At 38.5% G+C, this 18,594-nt stretch overlaps 4 long non-coding RNA genes across 4 annotated transcripts in view; all 4 read left to right on the top strand.

Moving 5' to 3' along the window:
• LOC139135256 (uncharacterized) overlaps nucleotides 1-6,069 on the top strand; it is a 69,476-nt gene extending 63,407 nt beyond the window's left edge. The window contains exons 2-3 of the long non-coding RNA XR_011552961.1: nucleotides 4,877-4,965; nucleotides 5,947-6,069. This is a non-coding gene — a long non-coding RNA (uncharacterized lncRNA). The remainder of the gene's footprint in view (nucleotides 1-4,876; nucleotides 4,966-5,946) is intronic.
• Nucleotides 6,070-10,379: 4,310 nt separating this feature from the next.
• LOC139135202 (uncharacterized) overlaps nucleotides 10,380-18,594 on the top strand; it is a 346,824-nt gene continuing 338,609 nt past the window's right edge. The window contains exons 1-2 of the long non-coding RNA XR_011552955.1: nucleotides 10,380-10,879; nucleotides 11,376-11,486. This is a non-coding gene — a long non-coding RNA (uncharacterized lncRNA). The remainder of the gene's footprint in view (nucleotides 10,880-11,375; nucleotides 11,487-18,594) is intronic.
• On the top strand, nucleotides 14,746-17,599 carry LOC139135143 (uncharacterized). The gene is made up of 4 exons (XR_011552940.1): nucleotides 14,746-14,969; nucleotides 15,625-15,829; nucleotides 16,167-16,256; nucleotides 17,524-17,599. It is a non-coding gene; the product is annotated as an uncharacterized lncRNA (long non-coding RNA).
• Nucleotides 17,602-18,594, top strand: part of LOC139135089 (uncharacterized) — a 1,012-nt gene continuing 19 nt past the window's right edge. The window contains exons 1-3 of the long non-coding RNA XR_011552933.1: nucleotides 17,602-17,647; nucleotides 17,840-18,121; nucleotides 18,532-18,594. The exon at nucleotides 18,532-18,594 is cut by the window's right edge and continues 19 nt beyond it. This is a non-coding gene — a long non-coding RNA (uncharacterized lncRNA). The remainder of the gene's footprint in view (nucleotides 17,648-17,839; nucleotides 18,122-18,531) is intronic.

Genomic DNA, 18,594 nt, shown 5'->3' with positions numbered 1-18,594 from the left:
TGACACCAAAATAACACTCATATCATCTTATAGAGCTGTTGTATTACCATTTACATTTTTGGCGGCCATCTTGGCGGCCATCTTGAATATATCAAAATGCCCAAGGGTGCCAGGGTGGCATCATGCAGATCCTGACTCAGTAGGCTTTGAAGATACGAAAACCACAGAGAACCATTGTGGGGCCGAAATTTTTTGGTTCGACCAAAAATCAGGGTTTCGGCACCAGACTATTTAGAACAAAGGTTTTGGGTGAAACCATGACAATGAAATGGTCAACTTACTTATGTGTCTTCAGTTTTACTCATTTGTGCTCCCCTGCCCCTTTTTAATGCAGCAATGACAAAAATGTTTGATGGAAATTGTCAGTTCCCCAAGCTCCTTTTGAATAAGGAATAAATCTTCTGTACAAAACTGACCATATCCTAGGTATTACTAATTATTATACACACTACTGCCGTAACCTATGGGGTTTGACCGTCCAATAACTTCCCGTATTTTGTATAGTACGCGGAGTCCCGAATACGGGAGACGCGCGACGCGCCTGTTTGACCTTTGACCTAGCGATCATCGGATGTAAACAAACTATTTTACGGTGATTCATAGACATAATAACAACTTCCACCAAAATGTATAGGTAGTATAATGTTTAAAATACGCTCAACACAAAACTGAGTCTAAATGCAATTGATTTTTATTTTAAAAAACTAATTAAATTGAAAACATTCAGCGAAGTTTGCTTGTACTGCACTGAAATTAGTTGGCTTCGTGCCAACGCAAAGGCGCGCGTGCCGAATCCCTCAAAAATTTACCATAGAATTAGTTTATACGGACGATTAATGGAGGGAGGTGTATAATGATAGGGTTATACACAAATACGGCCCTGTATGGACGAGGGCTCAGTGAGTGACGTATTGGACGAGCCGAAGGCGAGTCCAATACGTCACTCACTGAGCCCGAGTCCATACAGGGCCGTATTTTGTGAATAACCATATATTATCAGCTGTTGTTTTTCTAACAAACTACTGTGAATTGTGACAGATAATTGCCAAATCTTTCCTCTGACGTTTGCGCAGTGTACCCTTCCAATTCTCTGCCTCTGTACGACCAGTAACCGTACCGCAGTCTGAGTGACGATGCACCGTACTCTCTGTCAACAAACAATCATTAGGTATCATTTTGATTCATTCCATCGGCGCACTGGTCTTGGTATAATCCAATCTCATGAAAGATGAATATTTAAAGTATTTTGGTCCTGAATGAAATTTCCGACGTTGTATTCAGTGTAATAATTGCATAAACCAAAGAAAAATAAAACGTGAATTTGACGACGACGACGACGATGATGATGACAACGATACTGATTACGATGATGACGATAATGATGATGATGTTGTTTTTGATGATGATGATGATGATGTTGATGACGATGAGGAGAAGAAGGAGAAGGAGGAGGAGGAGGAGAAAGAAGAAGAATATTAATGTGGTGGTGATTAATGATGAATAAAACGTGGTGATAGAAGGATTGACGAATGCACACTGCCTTTGAGTTGCAGTTTAAAACATTTCATCCTGTCACTTCAAGAGCAAAATAACTGTGACTCATCTCCTTTGAAGCGTTGTTTTCACTTCAAATGACCATGTTGTTACCTCAATATGACAAAGAAAAAACATACTTCTCCTGCAATCGATTGAAATCATTGATTGGTAAAGTACACGTTTAGTTTACAAGTTACAGTGACAGCAGTCGCAGTAAATTTTATTTTGTCATAAATGTACTTTTACGACTCTTTGCAATATTTATTTCTACCATTAGCTGAAAGCAGATGGAGACTTGAATCGATATTGATTTAGCTACATAGTACCTGTTGAATGTCCAAAAATGTATAATAATAATGTTTGGTTCTTATATAGCGCACATATCCACAAGTAGATGTGATCAAGGCGCTTTACAATTATTATTACCCCTGGTCACTGGACCTAATATCCAATCAACTCCCTTGGGAGCAAACAACAGCTCATATGTGCAGCCAATAAGCGCAGCAGAGCTAAACGCACACATAACAACCTCTGTCCTACCAGGTACCCATCACTCCTGGGTGGGGAGAAGCAATGAGGAATAAAGTGCCTTGCTCAAGGACACAACACCACAGCCATGCCGGGGCTCGAACTGGGAGTCATATTGAATAAATTTCTATTGTTTTTGTTTTATTTGTGAATGTAGAACCTTGTTTTGCTGCAAAATCGTGTTGAAATATTGCTTGATGTACATCTATCTCTTCGACACAAAAATTACAGCTACTGTCCCTTCTGATATTATCTGTCTGTTCTCCTATTGTCATTTAAATATGTGTTTGTTGTAATCTGTCTCGGACACCACCTCGGACACGATGTACTGGGATATAAATCATGGTATTTTGTGAATAACATTATATTATCGGTAATAATGCGTACTTAATCACACTAGTACATTACATGAAGTTATATATATATATATAATATATATATATATATATATATATATATATATATATATATATATATATATATATATATATATATATATATATATATATATATATTGTACGCGAAGACGTACATTTATACGCGTGTATAATCATTGGCGCGTATTATAAACGGTGATGTTGGCTGGCCTACCAGTTACTTTGCTTTTCTCGAGCGTACGAGATAGTATCTGACTGGTCATGCGTGGGGTTCGTGTTCACCCCGCCATGTACACGACAGCCTGCAGCTTCAATTTCGCGATCACCTTACCGTCAACGCGACAGTCTGCTGAAAGATAATCCATCAGGTAATTCTAAGTTTAGTTTTGGATATTTACACACATGTACCAACAGACTCGGCACAATTCTGAGGACACCTCGATTTGCAAATGCACTAGTTCAAAACAAACGTAGCCAAGAAGCTTACATTAATATGAAAGCATTTCAACCCGGTTGTGACGATTAATCCTCCAATTTTTTCTCTGCTCATTATGCAACAGTAGTGTAACACTTTCCATGATACTCCCATTAGCGAACGTTTCGTCGGGGCATCGTTAAAATTATAATGACGCTCGTAAGGAGATTGATATTGCTTTTCAGAGTTATTGCATACTAATATTATGCAGCGCTTTTGCTTTTGTTTGTGTTCGTTTCTGTTTTATTGATTGATTGTTTGTTTGTTTATTTGCTATGTTTCTTTTGGCATCGTAAATTCAACTTTTACTTTGCGCTGCAAATGAAAAGGTGTGTAATGAGGTGATGGGCAATTAGTTAAGACGAGGTGGTCAACCGTTCGTACTAGCCACAAAGAACCGGCAATAATGTTGAGCATTGTAGCTCTCTCCACGATCACTTTCTGAACAGCACATTAAGAACGCTCTAAATTAATGAACACTGTCCAGGATGGGTTGAAAATTGATCGATATTTTTAGAACACACTGTTTATTATGGATTCCGCCCTTTACGTTTCGCGGCTAAATCAGAAGGTCTTTTTGTAACGTGCAGAAATACAAAAATGATAACACAACAACCGTACATTTTCATGTTCTTTGTATTTCATACGATAAGACCTGTCTTACATTGGTTTTCTCTTTACAGTGACATACCAAGTCGATAATTTTTCGACAGTCGCATTTCGGGTCGCATTCCGACTGATTTCTTGCCCTGTGCAATATCTGTTGTTTTAACAGTGTATCTACATTTAATATTGCAAAAAATAGTCGTACTTAATATCAGCATTATTATAATGCAAGGACTGTGATTGCGTATGTAATGGCGATATAATTACACGTACACTTATACGCGCCTAAATAACGAAGCAAACTGCTCGCTAACGCTTCTTGAACTCAAGAGACACACAAATATCAGTATGAGCGTAACTTTAGCATGAAGAAAGAAAACTGTTCGTAAACATACAAATCAGTAATACTTTTACTGAAACAAAATACAGGCGCAAAGTTACTGGTAGTAGGCTTGTCTATCCGATTTCGTCATTGCGAGCACATTCATCTACGTTCGATGACTGCGCACTATTTTATATTTTTGAAACACTTCCAAAATGCCCTTTCACCCCAAAGTTTGTTATCCAAACGTTTCATTTTACATTTACTTCACGGTTTCTAATACAAAATTTCTAATCGCATCATCCGTTTAACAATCGAGTTGCTGTACCGCAGTCACTCAATTACACTGGTATTGGACAGACATCAGATACGCGAGGTGACAACTCACATTTGTCAGCTGACATGATACTTAGGCAGTTAATAACATCAGCAGAAAAAGCTGTCGAGTAACGATCCGATTACTGTCAACCCGATATCAGAAATCAGCGGAGGAGAGCGCAATATTATTAAAATCAGCCATACACAATACAAAACAGTTCTTAGTAGGTTTTGTTACACAGGTAAAGATGCATGCGTTACTGTGCGGGCGTGCATGATATCTCGTCTTATTTTGTGAAGAGCTTTGTCTAACTTGTGTTGAAACTTACAGAACTTGACAAAATTCATCGGTATCAGGGAGAGAGAGACAGGTCTTTCACAATTAATCGAGGAGCATTTTCCTCTAAAACTGTCCGTCTCATATCGTCTCATATAGGTATCATATCATATAGGTATGTACTTTAACTGTAATTGTTTTCAAAACCCTCGGCAAGAAAACAGCATGCTGAGCGCAATGTCAGCTGTATGAAAAGTAGCATACGGTGTAATTTAAGTTTCGACCTCCGTGTTCATAAGCTAACAAAGACGGCCAGCTCATATCATTCATGGCTGTTTTTGATAAGAATGCAGCTTATGATGTCCTGAACAAGATTATCGTTACTATTAACCGTTTCTCTTTTATAACCTTTTTACTTTCCTTTCACTTTTTTCAAGAGACAAAATTTAGACGGAGAACAACGATGAACCAAAATGTGTCATACATCTTGTATTTCATCTTCTTTATGGCTATTTCCGTTGCCAAGGTAATATGTTTGTAAATTGTATAACTTCAAACTTGGCTTTTGTGACCTTTCATTTCTTTATTTTGTTTGTTTGTTTGTTGTTTGTTTGTTTGTTTGTTTGTTTGTTTCTCCAGCAAAATGAAAAGTCTGCATGTCTACGATCGACTTAATTCATGTAATTAGGCCAAGAGATCCATATCTCTCAAGTTCATTTATCTATTTCGTTTGTTTATTTGTTTGTTTTCGTTCTTTGTTTTGTTGGTTGGTTTGTTGGTTATTTTTTTTGGGTGCTAAATTACACGCGAGAAACCTTCCTAGTGATACTGCAATTATTGCAGAAATGGTAGTGGTATGTTAGTATGTTTAGATGTACATTGTTGATGGTGGTAAACTTTTCGCAGATAAGGCAACAATTATCGTGTACAGTAAGGATAAAATAGCCATTTTTTCCGTATGAGATAATGCCAGAAATCTCATATTTGAGGACTTGGTTTAGTCAAAACGATCTACATGAATAAGAAAACTTGGTCTTCTTAAATGTGTGGTTTTTAACAAACGTTAATGCCCTGGGCGTTAAATCATCTAATTGGCATTTTGTCGACAAACGCCCGTCTTATTGTTACCATGCAAAAAGGAATTGTATAATAAAGACAATGTGTATGTAATGTGCGAATGTCATATTTTAATCCCGATCTGTGGTACGTAAGCCTCAGATATATTGATACACGCTAATATTGTACGCTCCACGAAACAAAATTTGGTACTAGAGAAACAATCTACCCGAATGTACATGTACCCGATATTTTACATGTAAATTTAACAAGGCCATTATTCTGTGTTAAGTCTATAGGGACAAATACGGTTTTCGAATTTCGAAAAAAATAAGACGGTAAATTTAAAATTGTTTCCTTAAGGTAAACCAGCACAAGTGGTAAGGAGAAATTTATCTGTCTCTGTCTCTGTCTCTGTCTCTGTCTGTCTCTCTCATAAATTTCCTTACAGGGAGAAAACTGCACCGAACCAAATTCGTGTGAACAGATTTGCCAGATTGGTCTAAGTGGTGAAGCCGTTTGTAGTTGCCTGGAAGGATACATCCCCGTAGGGAACGGAACTCAGTGCGAAGGTATCGACGATTGAACGTTTGTTTGCCTTTATTTCCATGTTCGGGATTGATGACTCTATCTTTGTCTGAACTCCCGCGTCGATTTCACGATTCGGAAGTGTTTCAATTTTCAAGTTGAATTCAAGGTCAAGACTGCACTACCTGGCCTTCTACGACACTTCCGTACAAGTCTCATTCATGAAAGGGACGGGGTAGGCCAACGTGGCACAAAAATATGTACAGCAACTAAACTGTCACAACGGCGCTGTAACATTGTGTCATTTGGCGTTATGCAGCTCTGATGTAGTGGTAGGATATTTTTATATATGACCTTGATAAATCATGTCACTTTGTTGCAACCCAAGAAATTTTGCTAAAAAACGTAATTATCCGCAATTCAGCCGTTACCATTGGCGCTTTATGACGCCGTTAAAATAACAGCCATTAGCAACCCACCAATCCCAAATTTACCCCATTCTCAAGAAGCAGGAGCTTTTGTATTATTCTGGCTTGAAGATTTCTTAGACATAAGGGTAGCTCATTATATTCCGTTGAATTCGTTGAAATGTCGTAATATTAACCCCGATGTTCATTTTTGGTAAAAACAAACGTGAGTGTTGAACGTGTGTGTTTACTATTGAACCCCTGTCGCCACATAAATTGGTGACAAGATTTCTTCTTTTATAATTTTAGAAACGATATGTACACTTGCACATCTACGTTTTCTTCAATAGGAATATTCAGAAAACGAATTTTGACATTTGGATTAACCCTAACCTCGTGACATGATTTGTTCTTGCTTGCGCTTTAAATTTCAACAATTAAATATCGTTTATTATAATATCAGATACGGACGAATGTGAGGCTGAAAATGACACCACTGTCTGTCACCACCACTGTTATAACACTCCCGGATCCTTCTACTGTGCCTGTTTTGATGGATATCTACTGCAGTCCGACGGCGCGACATGCCGACCAGGTTTGAAGACTTTCGCACATTTCCTCGTGTATTTATAGAAGTCTGGCGATAATAATGTTTCTATCTTCGGTAAAGACACTTATAGCCCACAACTCTTCGGTGGAGAAGTGCTCTAGAATTAAAGTGCTTAGCGTTATGCAGTCATCCAGTGTACACAATGACGGCGATAAACAGCTACCAAAAGGTCATCCTCTGCCCCCTAGCTGAATGTGAACAGATTAGTTTGTTTCGTGACCTCCAAACAAAATGACTTCCACCCATTCCGATTTCATTTCTTACGACATTCAAACATTGCCATGACGTATGGGACAGCCGCTAACCTTGTATGTCGAGAAGGCAGCATCAATCAAGAATCGAACTCATTACAAAAGCTTGCATGAGATCCAAACTACATAGGCCTACAGTGTACACTAAGTACAGTAAAGTAAAGTTAAAATGCGCCCCGGGGACAGATATTCGGACTCTTAAACTTTCAATTCTTTTCAGATATACCACTTGTAGGGCTTATTTTAAAGCTCTTGGTGTGAGATACATTTTCTGCTGATGTGCACCGTGCTAATAAAATTATCTCTGATTGGTCAATTGTCACTATTCATAGCGACTTAGGGATTCTATTTGTATTGTTTTAATTATAAGGGTAAGATTCAGCTACCCAATTGGATATTAGCTTCTTAGATGCTGCACATTGGCTCTACATTTTTAGCGTCTTTATCTTCCGAGATCTAATTGTGTTTATTTTTCTCCATCAAGTTAGTTCGGACATTGCGTAAATTTTGAATTTTAAATATCGGCAAATCTTTAGTAAATTATTTTCCTGGTACCAAAATTTGCACCCCCCCCCTCTAATTATTAATTCTTGACGATGATTTTGAAAGAGAATGGTTGAAAGATTCGTCGAGGAAAGTTTGAGTGAAAGTTATGTCTTTCACTTTCGAGGTGCATACTACCTTAAAGGGAAACCTAAGTCCAGCGACATTGACCGTTTATCCCTTTCAAAATCACCCTTGAATAAAATGCAGCTCAAATTTTCAACATAATTGCACGCGCTGACGACTACGGCGCGACGAAAAGAGAAGTTGAAGTAGACAACATTTATGAAAATGAGCTCGGAATCCCATGGGCGCGAAGGGCTCATGGGAGAAGCGTGCGTGACGTCATCGGCGATACAGACGATTGTAGCTTGCAGCTGGAGGAGTACCGTGAACAGTTCAGCGTGTTCGTAAGACGACTATGGAGAGTTCGGACAGCGATATTTCTGATATCGAGTATTACTTTTCCCTGACTGAAATCAAACCATACTAATTTGAACCAAGATATTTAATAATGGGAAAGCATTTGCACAAATCGTTCATAATTCCGCGGAGGGAGTGACTGTGCTTGTACAGACCCCGAACTGGATTGGAGACACTGAGTGACTCTGCGATCCTTCAACGCTACGTTTCTAAAACAGAGTTTTCTGTATCAGTCGCTAAAATTAATTTTTGGTTCGTGAATGATACGTAAGTCGAGCTTGGCCAGATCTTTAAGGTTGCGAAATCTTCAATATATATCGAAAATATTTATTCGCAATTTGACAAATGTATAGTGTCATCTATTTTTCGAAGTTGGTGTCGAACTTAGGAAGTCGGGCTTACTCAGATCTACAAAGTGATGAAATCTCCGATATAATGGATATTTGCCCGCTATTTAAAAAATAGTATTGTCTATATTGTTGTAAAGAATGTATTTCATGCAAGACCAGCCAAAACTCTCGATGATGTCCGATATGTCCTCTGTTCAAGTCCCGATCGCCAAGTAAAAATGTATTACATGTAAAGAATATAAATGTAATTCGTGCAAGGCGCTCCAAAACTCACTGTGATATCCGATCGGCCCTTTCGACGAAGTTCCGATTGTAGTGTATGAAAGTTCGTGTGGAAATTTAATGAAAAAAAATGCTTTACATGTAAAAAATGTATTTCGTGCATGAATAAATATAATTATGTAAACATACAGTATTCTTGACTACCGGCCACAGATGCTATGAAATAACAGTCGGACAGAGGTGGTCGGGTGGTCAGATCTGTTAGTAACGTGGTGAAATCTCCGATATACATCGGATATTTACCCACAATTTGACTAAGTATCGTCTAGTATCAGAGTTAATGTCCTAAAGTCGCCGATATTTATGGATAAATATCCGTGATTTCGCAGACCCGGCGTGCCGACACCACACAGTGCACGTAAATCTAGTATCGTCTGGTATCGATATTAGCCTAGGAGTCTCGTCGCAATTGATATTTATTGGGTAAATATAATATCGGCGATTTCTCAGACCCGGCGTGCCGATCGAGACACATCATTCTCGACCGCGGGCCATCCGGGTACTTGCGGATTCTTACGTCATTTTTGCGTCACAGCGCCGTTGGAAGTTCGAATTTTTCAACCACCAAAGAAATATTCAAAGTTTCAATATACATAAATGACATAACTTTTAGTTCTGCTTTTTTCCACACAATTTCTGTATCATTCGCTCTTCTGTATCGTCTGATCTCTCATTCACCTCGCTCGTATGCGTTTCACCTACTGACGTCTCTCCGCGGTCGAGAATAGGCAAGAAGTCATTCCAGTATCTTGTAATATCAATATTACCAGGTATAGTCACGAAATTGCCTATATTTATCGAGTATATAAGGGCCATTTCTCAGATCCGGGGTGTCGAGACGAGAGACGTTTTGTGTAGTTTCGTCTTTCGGATTTTAAAGTCGCGAAATCGCCAATATTAACATTTATCTGGTTAAAACCGGCGATAGTAGGCAGACTCAGCATGTCAAGAATAGTACCGCATTGTGTAGTATCGTCTTGTATCGGTATCAGAATCCCGAAATCCCTTAAAAAACAATCATCATCTGAAAGAAGTAGAAGATAACTTTGTATCTTTTACAGATTTTAAAACTCGTCCAACTTTCTGTTTTCGAAAAAGGTGTTCCGTGGGACGACGATCAAAAGCTGACTCCGTTTGTTCTTCCTTGAGTGATTTTTGCACTCAACTGAACAACAGTTAATCATTTTTTATGCTACAGAGCATTAAAGAGTCGTAACGTGCAGAACTGCACTGCTGCAGTCATAGACTCCAATGCTTTGGTAAAGCGGTCACACAATGTTCGTGTATCACCGATGACGTCACGCACGCTCCTCCCATGAGCCCTTTCGCGCCCATGGGATTCAGAGCTCACTTTCATAAATGTCGTCTACTTCAATGTCTCTTTCGTCGCTCCGTAGTCGTCGGCGCGTGCAATTATGTTGCAAATTTGAGTTGCCTTTATTCAAGGGTGATTTTGGAAGGGATAAACGGTCAATGTCGCTGGACTTAGGTTTCCCTTTAAGCTAGCAAGTTGAGAGTTTTATTGAACTCGATATTTTGGCACATACCGCAAAAATGTTTCACTGAATGTTTTAATGTCATCCTGTTGCAAGTAAAGTTTAATTTGTGTATACTGTGTTCAGTATTTTAGCTAGTTCCAATCGAAAACACATGAACAACTTTTAACCTGAAACAAAATTCATGAAAAAGCTGAAAAAGTGCCCCCAATCTATTCCTTTGATTTATCAGATTTGCTTTTTTCAACCCTACCTCTGCAATGGTTTGGTCCAATCCATTTGTTTTGGATTGCTATGTGGGACTTCCCAATTGAAATGGGGCGAAAAGGCTAAACAATAAATGCATACATAATATCCTGTTTTATGAAATGCAACATTTCAGTTTGTGTTGTGAACGAGTATCCGTGTTCTGACGGTCTTTGCATACCGAATCGATGGATATGTGATTACTGGTTGGGACTGTGCAGACGACGAGGGCGAAGCTTTGTGTGGAGGTAGGATTTCGACACAGACGTGAAAATAAAGATCTCCCTTATTCTGTGAGAGAGAGAGAGAGAGAGAGAGAGAGAGGCAGAGCAGAGAGAGAGAGAGCAGAGCAGAGAGAGAGAGAGAGAGAGAGAGAGAGAGACAGAGCAGAGAGAGAGAGAGAGAGAGTGAGACACATGAGACAGACAGAAATGCAGATAGGCAGACACGAAGACGGAGAGACAAAGATCACGAGAGACAGATAGAAGACCGATAGACAGGCTGACAAACTGATTGACAAACCGATAAAGAGACTCGAAGCGACACTGACATATGTCAAGATAAATACACACTGTCAAAGATCCATATTACATACTACCTATGCTAGATATTTACGTTGAATGCACAATATATACCTGGCGGCAGATCAAAATTTTACTCAGAATATCACTAGCTGTCAATAAATGATGCGAAGGGTATCGCTTTGAAATGGTTACATTTCTCGTTCACCCTTTTTTTGCAAAGTTTGTGGCAAAGAGCGATTTGCTTGCGAAGATTTGTCTTGTATACCTAATTTCTGGGTGTGTGACGATGAACACGACTGTCCAACCGGTGAAGACGAAGAACTATGTGAAGGTATGTCTACCTAAATAGGTATCACTAGATTTTGTGCCTTGGGTCGGAAATATGTCATTAAAATAAATTGTTAACGCACAAAGTAGTGAAGTGATGAATGTGTGTACGTCTAGAATTTTCGATAAGATTATGGACATGGGTGAGAGTGGCTACCCTGAGGATACACTGCATAATATTTGTTCTTTTTCAACTTTTAGAATAGAAATACCTTACCAGCAAAGATTCTCAGATATTGCGAAAAAACGATTGATTAGAAGCCATGACAAAACTCTTGAAGAAATTTCTGAGAAGGTTTTCTCGCTTTTACAGAGATGATAGTTACTTTTATCTTACTTTACAGTATCATTTGTGCTGAAGATTCGTACCACTGCGACGATGGCCAGTGTATACCCGAGTATTGGAAATGTGATGGTGAGATGGACTGTCTTGACGGTGATGACGAGGATAGTTGCCAAGGTGATGAGATGTACCTTGTACAAAATGATGTTTGCATACCTCTAACATGAAAAGTACACGATGTCCCCGTGCTTTTGCTACAAATGACTGACATGTACTGATGTCGTTGTTGTAGCCTCAGAGCGGCGATATCATTTTAACACGAAATTAGCCCTCAAGAGCCTTCTATAACCCACTTTTGCCAGGCATACCGCAAGACTTGTCATTCCCATTCCTTTTTGGCGTCATTCACTTTTCCAAACGACGGAAATCTCTAATATCTCCTAGGCTATAACCTACAAAATTTATGTTTGTAAAGAGTAAGGGCAGCGATATAACAGAGACAGGATTCAAATTGTTAGAATATTTAAATACTTAAATACTGGTAAGTTTATGATATATAACCTACTTTTATCAGACATAACGCGAGACATGTCACTCCCATACTTGTTCGGTTTGATTAATTATTGCAACTTCAACATTTCTTTCAAACGAAGGGACAATATTATATGAAAAGGTAATAAACAGCGTTCTCCTTTCAAATATGTTTCATCTTACGGTTTTTTCTCTTTTTTCGTCTTTTTGACTCCGAATATTGGTCTCGTTTCATTATACACACCCCTTCTAATTTTTCTCGGACTTTTCCCTTTAGATGATATTTGTACTCCAAATCAATACTTATGCTAGAGTGGAGCCTGCATTTCAGATGAGGGGCGCTGTAATACAACACAAGACTGTGAGCTTGGGGAGGAAGAAGTTGATTGATCAGGTACAGTGAAGCACTGTTGTAAATTATCAAGGACTATCATTAAAACTTACTTTTCATTTCTGATAGCTCACCTGAGATGCCTAGAATATAGACGCCAAAGCAGCATGATTTGCGAAATGAGTTAGATGCCCACAACTCGCTATGAATAATTCCAAAGTAGAACACGCGTAGATTTCAATGTGATAATCGGCCTGCTTGTTCTTAATACACAACTCAAGCTGCAAATATGCAAATTAGCATCGCAATATGCAAATTAGCATTTAACCAACACGTCGGACACAGCTGTATCCATGACTCTGTCCTTCTATCATGTCACTACAATCAACGCCTGTATCAAGATTCATCTGACCTCGGCCATAGGGAAGTCTGATTTCGAAAAATTAATTGTGCAAATTAGGCTGAATAATGATGCCGGCCAAACTCACCTCAAAAGAACGATTTTGAGTCTTTGTCTGTATACTACGATTGATTTTGATCAGATTAGCCATTATTGCCTACGGAGATTCAGTTTATATTGAGACACGCAGAGAGACTGAAGATTGATAAGGGCCCATCATTTGGCAAAATAAAAAAATGATGTGTTTCCGGTAACCCGACCTACCCTATTTGAAACCTTACGACGTTTAAACGTTTTTTTCTCACACGTCGAATTTAGTTGTTTTTGATGCATCACGTTTGAATAAAATAAAAAATGCAAAAATAATCCAGACCGAGATACCTTATTTTTGGAGGGTTTGTTAATGGCAACACATTCCTCTTTTACGCCTTGACTAACATATGTTAGTACGGAAGCTAAAAAGACCCCTGCCACGCTCCCTGAGGCTTTACCGGATTTTTGCGTCACTTTTGTCTTCAAACGGACATACCACAGTACTGTGGATTTCCCATAATTCATTACGATTTTAATCCTTGGAGATTCTTCAGTGGTCTACCATGTCTCCCATGTTTGGACAAATAGACTAGTTGTAAAAATTCAGAAAACGTTCTGTACTTTTAAGGACATCATTCTTCCCAATTCTCATTTTAAATGATTTTGAATATTATGCATGATTGACAGAGGAGATAGCATTTTTGTAAAAAATTCCACTAATTGTGTCTTCAGCCGTACAGAGTAATGTGATGGAAAGTGCGGAGACTAGTTGCACCTGTTTTATGAAATAAAAGGATATTGATTTTTTCCAATGGAAATGACAAAAGAAATTTAAATTGTACGTTTTCTCAGATAAGAGAATGACCCCTTCAGTTCGTCATTACATTTTACACCCGTGGCCACTTCGGTGTTTATCAAGGCTACTTGATACAGACAGAAATTCTGCTTGTATAAAGACAAAACAGACCCTGCCAAGGGTTGTAAATGAGAGCTAACGATTGGCACCCTGTGTTAAAAATTGAGACATAAGATACCACTTCCATTCATTAAAGCCTCTACGCGATAATTAATTTATTGAGGCAACACACTTTTATGAGCTCACTGCTATAGCATCAAGTAAAATTGTATGTCCCATGCAGACAGTGTGTCTGGGGAAATTGAAATAAACAAGACTTGTACATGGACCAGTGCATGGTAATGTTACATTGTATCTTAATCTTGAACACAGGGTGCCAATCGTAAACTCTCATTTACAACCCCAGGCAGAGCTAGTTTTGCCTTTGTACCAACAGAATTTCTGTCTGTATCAAGTAGCCTTGATCAACACTAAAGTGGCCACGAGTGTAAGTATCTACAGAATGTGACTCTTATAGTTGTTTAATGGCTATTTGGAAACTTTCACTAAAATGCTTTTACTAGATAATATTTATCAATCATTCTGATGCTGCTTAGAAAAGTAACCTTCAATGATACAAATCAAAGAGAATTGTGGGTAATTTATTGTACTGTGATGCGGTCGTCTCATGATGTTTGTAGAAACAGATTTATAGGAAAGTGAGAATTATTCGACAGGGTAAGCAGACAATAACGAGAGCTCGTCATTAGCGGAAATCAGTTTGCATTATGGCATAATGCAAATACTATAATTGAGTCGCAAAAACTTGTGTTGTTTTATCATGCAGGTGAAGACAAAAATTTAGCGACTGGGAAACCGGCGTTTCAGAGCAGCGAGCACGATGCCAGGGGTGTAGCATCTAGCGCCCTCGACGGTGACAAGATGGTAACTACTTCGAGGGAGGGAGCTGCTCACACACACGCTGGGATTTTGAACCTTGGTGGAAAGTTGATCTGCTGATGACGTACCGAATTATTAGAGTACACATTGTAAATCGAAACGATACCTGCTGTTGTAAGTTGCGTAAACTTTCCTAATGCCCATCACATGTGTATGTTAGATTGACATGTGTCATGACGATGACGAGTCCATGCAAAGGTTCTGTCATTAGCCAGTGCGTGAAAAAAGCAATAATTAACTGAAACATTCTATTTCTATGTATGTGGCAAAGAGCTTTCATTCTTTCGAATAATGCTTGGTTGTGTGTGTGTGTGTGTGTGTGTGTGTGTGTGTGTGTGTGTGTGTGTGTGTGTAATTGTTTTCCCTACTACCATAAACACTGTACTATAAAGCATCTTCAGTGTTGCAACGTAATGGCAAGTAACGCTTTCTACACGAATTTGTCGTCGAAACATTCTACAAGTGAGGAGAAGAACAGCAAATACTTATACATGTAAAGGTCACTGAAGTTAAACTTACAGAGCAAGTACAATTATTTTGAAAACGATCTTAAGTGGCCGCCGCCGATGAAGTAAAACCACTTTGTACGTTTGTTTCAATGAGACATTGCGAAAGTTTTGTAATCAATGACATTTAAAGAATACTTTCCAAACGGTTGTTCGATCGACCCCCGGCGAAACAAAATTGTAGCGCGGATGATCATTTGTTGTACGCAACAGTACGCGGTCAGTTGTCTGATCATCGCCATTGTAACAAAATTATGTTGCAGACGATCGCTTGATTGGCGCCGTTGTGAGGGCGGGAAACGATGAAGACCATTTACAGAATCCGATTTGCGGAGAACCGATTGGCCTCGACAACAGAGGCGAGATTTTATCAATTGTCCTGGGAGAATGCTTGGAAGATACGTTAGTGTTGATTTACCTGGTCGCCTGACCCGCTGTCGATTTGCGAAGCCGAAGTTTACGGACAAGGTAACGACGTTTTGTTTTGAATTAGTGTGTAACTATTTGATGATGCATGTGCATCCAGAATTACAACTGTTGGTGGCTCTTCTCGCATTTTCACTGACATCAGTATATAACAAAGGAAGGAGCCCTATGGTTTGCTTTATCGTTTTTTGGGTCGTAAAAAGATGCTCCAAATTCAGACTGAGATATCCCGGATGAGCTTGATTGTCAACAAAACACGCCAATGCAGTTAAATCTTGCAGACTATTCTGTATTCTGCTATTTTAATTTGTAAAGTAATCTGCTTGTGACATTATTGGCGTATTGTAATCTTACCTTACCCAAATGCTATATTTTTCAGATATAAGGAATTGCTCGGACGGAAATGCTGCAGAATTTGAAACGTTGCCTTGTTGTCCGGGTTATGAACTTCAACAAAGCAAATGTGTTGGTATGTTACCTGTTCATGTACGTGAGATTGACTTTGGTCTCAGTTCACCAGACGTCAAATCACTCACATCTAGGCAGAGAGAGCTTCTTCCAATGTTTATGATGCAACCAAATTCGACTGTTGGAAGTCTAATATATTAAAGTAGAATGCGCCTCGGTGTATTCCCACTCTATAACCTTTAGCATAATTTTCTGATCCATCACTTGTAGTGGTTCATTTTAAAGCTCTCGGTGTAAGAAAAATTTTCACCGTCTTAGTTTGTCAAAAATTGACGATTTTATTTTATTTTATTTTATTTTATTTTATTTTATTTTATTTTATTCCATTTAATTTTATTTTTATTGTTTTCAATGGTGAGAGGGTACATACATATCTATTACGAAAACTAAAATGTAATGATATAAACATATGTCAGTCAAGAAGTCTCAGAGACCATATGCCTGTAAGATTTTTCCAACTATATGTAATGAATTCACCGTATTGTGGTTCTAGGAATAACAGTGTTCCTCATAAGAGTAGACTCAGGGATGGCGGCCATTTTGAACTTGAGATATCGGTAAATCTCCAGTAAGTTGTTTCTCTTGTACCAAAATTTCAACGGTGACCCCGATTTTTATTCTTGATTTTGAAAGAAAATTATTATGGTTAAAATAATCAAATTGAAGAAAGTTTGACCGCAAGTTAAAGTCTTTAACTTTCGAGGCGTGTACTACATTGAGTGAGTGCTCTTACCTAGTGTTTCAAGTAGTTGGCGCCTCGTCAAGGAAAGACAAATTTTGCCAAAATTTTCCTCAAGCAAACTTTCAACCATATTCTTTCGGGTCTAAAATAAAAAAGAAGGGTCACCATGCAACGTTTGGTACTAGAGAATCAAATTAGCTGATACTTACAAATATTTGAAATTCAAAATGGCCGCCATCACAGGGTTATCTCTTTGGGTAAAATAAAATTTTCTTTCTTCGAAAAAACAAAGGCTGTGAAAACTTTACTTATTCTTTACTTATTCCATCATTAGAGTAAATATATAAAATATGTGTTTTACGGTAAATAGACAGACCCTAGAAAAGCACATCAACCCTAGGCATGTTTTCGTGTATTTTCATAACATTGAAGTAAATTCTCTAAATTTTACCAGCGTCGGCACATTGTCACCTGCTCTAGAGCACATAAAACCATGTATTCAGGCAATAATATATAGTATTAACCTTTACGTTGGTCATTGACATTTTAAACTGAGAATAATATGCGCTCTGGCATTTATCCCCAGATATCGACGAATGTTTGGTCTATCAAAGGTTCTGTAAACACGAATGCGTTAATACACCGGGATCCTTCTATTGTGAAATGCAACCATGGTTACCGTCTAAGCACTGATAGAAGAAGCTGCCAAGGTAAGTTTTTAGCATATAGAATAATCATTTGCCAAATGAGCATGCAAACACAGTCGACCGTCGAAGGGAAAACTCACACCCAAGGGGAAACCAAAAACATGCTATGATCCAAATGGTCTGCCAATATGAGTAATAATGTTGGACCTTTTTTGGTCAATTTCAATCATCAGTTGAATATCATTTACTTTCCAGCTAGTCCAATTTTCAAAGCATTCACGGTACCAAAAGATCCCTATAATGCAGCCCTTACATGTGAAAGCCATGGCTTATCTCTGGTACAAGATACAGACGAGGAGAAACATCAGCGATTGGAAGATTATATTGTTCGACGGCATTAGAGGGTGAAAATTTCTGGTTCGATGCGAGAGCTTACACGAGCAGCTACGTAGAAAGTAGTGATGGTACGAGTTTGCGACCGTTTGGATTTGCCTCAGGCGAACCGAACGGAAATGGACCGTGTTTGGTTCAACAGTGGTGAGATTCTAAGCATTAAATCATTCTATACAGTCAGTCACAGTCATGAATATCAAATCTTTTCACACTCATGCAATTAACTACAGCAGTACTAGAAGGTATGCAATGATGCAGTATTTTAATGACACATAGACAACATATTAAAAACCTAAAATACACAATTTTAAGTAGACGCGTTCAGATAATGGTCAAAGAATCCTACTGAAAAATACATTAACGTATCCAGACTTATGCTGAAACATAAAGACAGACTGACAACAGCTAGGAAGACAGAGATATGGCCAGGTGACCATCCGTGACAGCACTGGATTAGAATGATATCAGACTCATTGGAAAAGTCAATGCTCAGACAAATAATTGCATGCGCTTGCATTTAACATTATTTTATCTATCAAATCCCTAATTGATAGGAATTCCATGGAAGAGCTTTACCGTTGGGATGACGATGACTGTGAATTACAGGAGATGTACAT

Source organism: Ptychodera flava, chromosome 1, assembly GCF_041260155.1.
Source record: "Ptychodera flava strain L36383 chromosome 1, AS_Pfla_20210202, whole genome shotgun sequence".
NCBI lineage: Eukaryota > Metazoa > Hemichordata > Enteropneusta > Ptychoderidae > Ptychodera > Ptychodera flava.
This window is presented reverse-complemented; position numbering and strand designations above follow the sequence as displayed.